Here is a 7567-nt window from a genome sequence, read left to right on the forward strand (position 1 = left end):
GCATCGTCCATTGTTACTTCATATTGAGAATGTCACACCTCTGGTGTCCCACTAGTGTTGGTGCTACAAGTCAGCCAGGGGCTTTCAGAAGCCTACCTGAAAGCATAGTTCTGTACTTGGGTCTCAGTTTCCCCACTTGGTATGAAGGCCCTTGGATTCAGGACAGAGAGAAAGAATGTGTGGAGATAAATGGTCTTGGCAATTACCTTCATTGGGCCTTAGTCCTCTAATTTGTTAAATGGCAACCATTATCCTTAACCAGAAAAATCAGCCTATATTTTGTCCCCATCCATCAGATTTTCCTACCTAACACGGCAACTTTTTCCTTCTACCAGGGAGGAAATCAAAATCCTAGGGTATAGAGGAGAGGGACCACCATTACTATCCAGATATTCTGGCTAAGATTAGTCATGTAGCTGTGTTTGGCAGTTGCAGGTATCAACCAGGGTCATGCTTGGGAGCTAGAAAAAAAACCCTGGAAGCTATTAGTGAATGCTGGTGTTCCTTATAATGGGAAGATGTGAAGATGAGGCCACTCTGGGGGAGGATGCCCTTGAGAGGAAGTGGAGGTAGGTGGACCAGTCAGGTTCCAGTTCCACAGCTATCAATTACTCTCTGGGTCTCCGTTTCCCCTTCTGTATAATATGTGTATGTAGGGAAGAGGTGTGTTGGGGAGGGGAGTGGTCATTGGCACCTTTTTCCTGCGTTAAGAGTGGTCCTATACCAAGAAAATTAGATTATTCGTTTAGGTTCTCAACAGACCGCCAGATGTCGCTATTGACTAACAGTATTCGTCTGAAGAGCTAGTCTGTTCAGAACTTGACATACTTTCACAGTTTTATACACATTAGTTAGAAAAGTGAAACAACGTCTTAGAGTAAGGGCTTCGATTTATTCAGTGCTCTAAGCACAGAAAAAAGGGGTCTATAAACTCAGTGGTTCCTAAACTTTGTTGCAAATTGGAATCTTTAAAAAATACTGACTTCTGTGTCTAGAAATTCTGAGAGGGGTTCTGTGTCAAGGATGCAATGAAAGATAGTGGTAGGAAAGCTTGGTTGGAGGTTGGAGAGAGACACAGGCCAGATAATGCAGGGCCTCACAGATCAACCTAAGAAATTTTACCTTTAATCTCAGTATCATGGGAAGCCATTGGGATGTTCTGAGTAGGCAAGTGGCACTATCTCTTTCTCTTGCTCTCTCATATTTTAAGTTCTTGAACAAATATTTATTAAGTATCTACTATGTCGTTAGGTACATATAGTGAGCTTTACCTTTAAGTAGCAGTATAATTTGGAATAATTTTCTTAGTCATATGTCTTGTGGTCTTTAAAAAAAATCCACATATTTTAAGTATATAAATTTATCCTTATAGGTATATGCATGTAACGTTCAACATATGCATATACCTATAAACCCATCACCGAAATCAAGGTACTGGACATATCCATCACTCCCAAAAGTGTATCTGTGTTCTTTTGTAATCTCTCCCCCTCTCTCACACCCCTGCCCCCCCATTCAGACCCAGGCAAACTACTGCTTTCTGTTACTATAGATTAGTTTATATTTTCTAGAATTTCATATAAATGGAATCATATGGGATGAACTATTTTTTGTCTGGCTTCTTTCACTAAGCATAATTATTTTGGGATCCATTCATGCTGTTGTGTATATCAATAGTTCATTCTTTTTATTGCTGAGTAGTATTTCATCATATGGATAAAACACAATTTGTTTATCCATTCATCTGTTGATGAACATTTGGGTTGTTTCCAGTTTTTTACTATTACACATAAAGTTCCTATGAATATGTGTTCACAAGTCTTCTTAAAGACAAATGCTTTTATTTCTCTTGGGTAAATACCTAGGAGATGGAATGGTTGGATCATGTGGTAGGTGTGTGGCATATGTTTAATGTTGTAATAAACTAACGAATGGTTTTTACAAGTTGTTGTACCTTTTGGATACCTACCAGTAGTGTATGAGAGCTCCAGTTGCTCCCCATACTCATCTACACTTATGATAGTCAGTCCTTTTCATTTTAGTCATTGTAAGTTTGTAGTGGTTTCTAATGGTGCTGTTGACTTGCATTTCTTAAATAATTAATGATGCTGAGCATCCATCCTTTCATGTACTGATTTGTCCCTATGTATCTTCTTTAGTGAAATATCTGTTCAAATCCTTTGCCCATTTAAAATTTTTTTTCCATTGTAGTGTTTAAAGACAGTTCTATGTATTTCTGGAAACAAGCAAATATTTTCTTCTGGTCTTGTCTTTTCATTCCCTTAGCAGTGTCTTTCAAGAAACAGAAATGTTCAATTTTAATGAAATCCAATACATATTATCCTATATATATATTCTTCTTTTGGAGACAGAGTCTCACTCTGTCACCCAGGTTGGGGTGCAGTGGCGCGATCTCGGCTCACTGCAACCTTCACCTCCCAGGTTCAGGCAATTTTCCTGCCTCAGCCTCCCGAGTAGCTGGCATTACAGGCACACACTGCCACGCCTGGGTAATTTTTTGTATTTTAGTAGAGACGAGGTTTCACCGTGTTGCCCATACTGGTCTTGGAACTCCTGAGCTCAGGCAATCTGCCTGCCTCGGCCTCCCAAAATGCTAGGATTACAGGCATGAGCAACCGTGCCTGGTCTATAATATATATCAATTATTTTCTTCTCTGCATTGTATTTTTGGTGTTGTATCTAAGAAATTTTTGTCTTACTCAAAGTCACAAAGATTTTCTTTTATGTTTTCTTCTAAGAAGTTTTAGGTTTTACATTGTCTACCACCTATTTTGAGTTAATCTTTATATGGTGCAAAGTTTCAAAGCTTACTTTTTGCATATTGATTTTTAATTGTTTTCATGAACTACTTGTTGAAAAGACTAGCCTTATTAACGGAATTGCTTTTGTATCTTTGTCAAAAATAATGTCAATATATTTTTTATTAAATATAGTGAATTATATTGATTTTTTCAGATGTTAAGCTAACCTTGCATTTCTGGGGTAAACTCTTCTTTGTTAATATATTATTCTTCCTATATATTGTTAGATTCAATTTGATAACATCTATTTAGAATTTTTGCATCTGTTGAGGTACATTGGTTTATAGTTCTCTTTTCTTGTGATGACTTTGTTTGGCTTAGTCATCAGAGTAATGCTGGCCTCACAGAATAAGTTGGGAAGTATTTTCTTTTTTAACATTTCCTGAAAGATTCTGTAGAATTTGTATTTTTTTTCTTCCTTAAATATTTGGTAAATGGATACACGAAATCGTCTGTAGGTATTAGTTTTCTTTTTGAGAAGGTTCTTAGCTACAAATACAATTTCTTAAATAGATACAGCTATTCAGATTATTTCTTTTTGAGTGAGCTTTGGTAGCTTGTGCTTTCAAGAGTTTTTGTCCATTTCATCTACTTTGTACACTATATTAGCATAAAATTATTTATAATATTCCCTTATTATTGTTTTAATATCTGAAGAATCTTTAATGATGTCACCCTTCTCATTCCTGATACTTGTAATATGTATTTTTATTCTCTTTTTTTTCCCTGATAAGTCTGGCTAGAGTTGTACCAATTTTATTGATCTTTTCAAAGAAACAGCTTTTGGTTTTATTGATTTTATCCAATGGTTTCACTGAACTCTGCTCTGAACTGTATTTCCTTTCTTTTGATTACATTGGGTTTAATTTAGTCTTCTTTATTCTAGTTTCTTTTTTTAAAATTTTTTCTTTTTAAAATCATCTTCCCCCATTCTGAGATCAGTTTCTTAAAGTAGAAGCTGAGGTAATTAATTTGAAGTCGTTCATCTTTTCTAACGTAGGTATTATTTTTTTTTGTTTTCATTTTCATTCAGTTCAAAATATTTTCTAATTTTCCATTTGGTTAATTATTTGACCTATGGCTTCTTTAGAAGTATGCTATTTAGTTCTTACATATTTGGAGATTTTCCAGACATCTTTCTGTCATTAATTTGTAATTTAATTCATCATAGCATCTTCCTCAAATTGCATTGGTCTGGCTGGGCCCGGTGGCTCATGCCTGTAATCCCAGCACTTTGGGAGGCTGAGGCGGGCGGATCACCTGAGGTCAGGAGTTCGAGACCAGCCTGACCAACATGGAGAAACCCCATCTCTACTAAAAATACAAAACAGGGTGTGGTGGCGCATGCCTGTAATCCCAGCTACTCGGGAGCCTGAGGCAGGAGAATTGCTTGAACCCGGGAGACGGAGGTTGCGGTGAGCCGAGATTGTGCCATTGCACTCCAGCCTGGACAACAAGAGCGAAACTCTGTCTCAAAAAAAAAAAAAAAAAAAAAAAAATTGCATTGGTCTGATGTTTTCCTTATTATTAAATTCAGTTTATGCAATTTTAATAAAAGTATCTCAGAAATGATGCTGTATTCTTATTGCTTCCCATCACATGATACACAATTTCAATTTTTCCTATTGACTAATCCTGATTTTCTCCTTTTGGTAATTATACTGTCCTTTCCTTTGCCGGCAGTGAGAAACTTGCCTCCCACTCTTCTTAATATACTGTATTTACTGAACAGATCAACCCTCCATGCCAGGCTGCCCCTCTCACATGAACACCCTCCTCACCCTGTGCTGGCTCTGACATTCCATCCTGGGCCACTCCTTCCCACTGCAGGGACACTCTCTGCGCCATGCTCAGGCTCTAACACCTCCAACCAGCCCACCCCATGTGTGGATGCCCTCCTTGTCCTGCATGAGTGCTCTCCTCAAATCAGGCTCTGACACACCATGGCAATGCCCTCTTCACCCATTGTGGCCTCTGACTCCCCACACTAGGCCATACCACCCCATCATGGATGCCCTTTTCATTACATTTGGCTCTGCCTTTTCACTTGCATGGCTTCCTCCTCCTCCCACTATGGTGGTCTTACTTTACCCCACCTAATAGTTTTAAGATGAATTTTTGGGGTGATAGAGAAAAGAAGGAGAGGGAAGAAAAGGTGCAGCACTTTTTAAAAAGGTCTCTGGCTGTTCTATGGAGAATACACTAGAGAGGGGCAAAGAGTACAACAGAGAAACCAGTTAGAAGGCATTTGCTTAGGTAAGAAACGATGGTGACATGGACTGGGATGGTAGTGGTGATATGGTGAAAAGTGGTCAGATTGTAAAGGCAGAACAGACAGGACTTACTGATGGATTGGATGTGGGGTGTGAGAGAAAAAGATGGGTCAGCCAGGCGCGGTGGATCACGCCTGTAATCCCAGCACTTTGGGAGGCCAAGGCGAGCGGATCACCTGAGGTCGGGAGTTTGAGACCAGCCTGGCCAACATGGTGAAACCCCGTCTCTACCAAAAATACAAAAATTAGCTGGGCGTGATGGCAGGCGCCTGCAATCCCAGCTACTCAGGAGGCTGAGGCAGGAGAATCGCTTGAACCCAGGAGGCGGAGGTTGCAGTGAGCCAAGGTCATGCCATTGCACTCCAGCCTGGGGCACAAGAGTGAGACTTTCTCTCAAAAAAAAAAAAAAAAAAGAGGAAACAGGAAAAGATGGGTCAATGATATTCCTGGGCTTTTGGCCTAAGTGACTGGTGCTAGTTACCTAGTTAGGGAAGATAAGAGGTGGATGCAGGGCGTGAAGGAATCAGAAGTTTAGTTTTGGACATCTGAAGTCTGAAAATGACTATTAGGCAAAAGAGATGTTAAATTGGTGACACAGTTTGGATCTGTGCCCCCACCTAAATCTCATGTTGAATTGCAATCTCCAACGTTAGAGGTGGGGTCTGGTGGAAGGTAAATTGGACCACGGGGGTGGATTTCTCATGCATGGTTTAGTACCCTCCCCTTGGTACTGTCCTCATGATAGGGAGTGACTTCTTGAGAGATCTGGCTGTTTAAAAGTGTGTGGCACCTCTCTCCTCTCTTTCTTCTGCTTTGGCCATGTGATGTGCCTGCTCCCCCTTCACCTTCTGCCAAGATTGTAAGTTTCTTGAGACTTCCCCAGAAGCTGAGCCGATGCCAGCATCATGCTTCCTATGCAGCCTGCAAAACCATGAGCCAATTAAACTTATTTTCTTTATAAATTACCCAGTCTCGGGTGTTTCTTTATAGCAACGTGAGAACAGCCTAACAAAATTGGACATTCAAGGTCAGAGCTCAAGGAAGTTGAGAGCTGGAGATATAAATTCAGGGGTTCTTAGTATTTAGATAAGTTTTAAAGTGATGGGATTGGTTGATTTCACTGAAAGAGTGAGTATAGATGGAAAGAACATATTCATCTAATTTTAGAGTTCAGAGAAAGGAGGGATAGGATCCAGTAAAGGAGACAGAGGAGGAAAATCTGAAGTGGACTATCAGAAGCCCGGTGAAGAGAATGATTTAAGAAGACAGAGTAATACAATGGTGCTGACGGGTCAAGATGAGAGCATTAGTTTCGGCAATGTGGTGGATCTTAAAGGCAAGGATATCCTCTAAATGCAGCAAGCCAGGAAAACTACAGAAGTGGCCTGCCTATGCCACTTTGGCAAAGAAAACTAGGGAAGAGAGGGGAGAGAAGAGGAGGCTAGGGAAGAGAGGGGAGAGAAGAGGAGGCTAGGGAAGAGAGAAGGAGGGCCATTTGGAGCTGTCGTTTCCACCTCCTTACACCCCACCAACTGCTCTATCTGAAGGCTGAGGGCTGGACACCTCAGTGCTGGCACTTGATTTCCCCATTGGGCTTCTCTGACAGTAGTGATGGTGTTGTTTAGAGATGCAGAAACCACTTCATCCATTGCTCTGAGAGAGTCACGTTCTATTCTTCAGGAAGCATGCTTACAACACCAATCTAATTTTTAAAAATCTTTCAGAGTCCCCTTTTTTAAGAAGCAAAAATAATGGAGCCACCTATGCAAATAGTGGTCAGCTACCTTTTGGGAATTCCTATACACTTTCCTTGTTTGATTTTTGTGACTTTTCCAGAAAGAACTTTGAGGAAATATAGAAATAAAAAATGAGAAGTAAATGGCATTTTGTGAGTGACTTTCTCAACACATTCTCTAAGACCAATGCAGATATCCCGAGGTACCTCACAGATGGGATATGGAATCAGTGCTCCAGAGATCCAGAATCCTTCTTTTCTAGGCTGGTTGAGTACAACACGTTGTTGCAGAACCATTTTTGTAGCCATCCCCAGTGGTGTTGTCACCTAGAAGAAACTTGGGGGAGCTTTTTACCTACATAGTACCCTATATCTCCCCAGCAAATATAGCTTAAAGAAGTTCTAGGGCCAGGTGCAGTGGCTCATGCCTGTAATCCTAGCACTTTGGGAGGCTGAGGTGAGAGTATCGCTTGAGTCCACCAGTTCAAGATCAGCCTGGGCAATATAGTGAGACCCTATCTCTACAAAAAAATTTAAAAATTAGCCAGCCATGGTGGTATGTGCCTATAGTTCCTGCTAATCTGGAGGCTGGGATGGGAGGATTGCTTGAGCCCAGGTGGTCAAGGCTACAGTGAGCCATGATCACACCGCTGCACTCCAGCCTGGGTGACAGAGCGAAACCCCATCTCTTTAAATAAGAAAGAAAAGAAAGAAAGAGAGAGAAGGGAAGGGAAGGG

Source organism: Hylobates moloch, unplaced genomic scaffold, assembly GCF_009828535.3.
Source record: "Hylobates moloch isolate HMO894 unplaced genomic scaffold, HMol_V3 SCAFFOLD_13, whole genome shotgun sequence".
NCBI lineage: Eukaryota > Metazoa > Chordata > Mammalia > Primates > Hylobatidae > Hylobates > Hylobates moloch.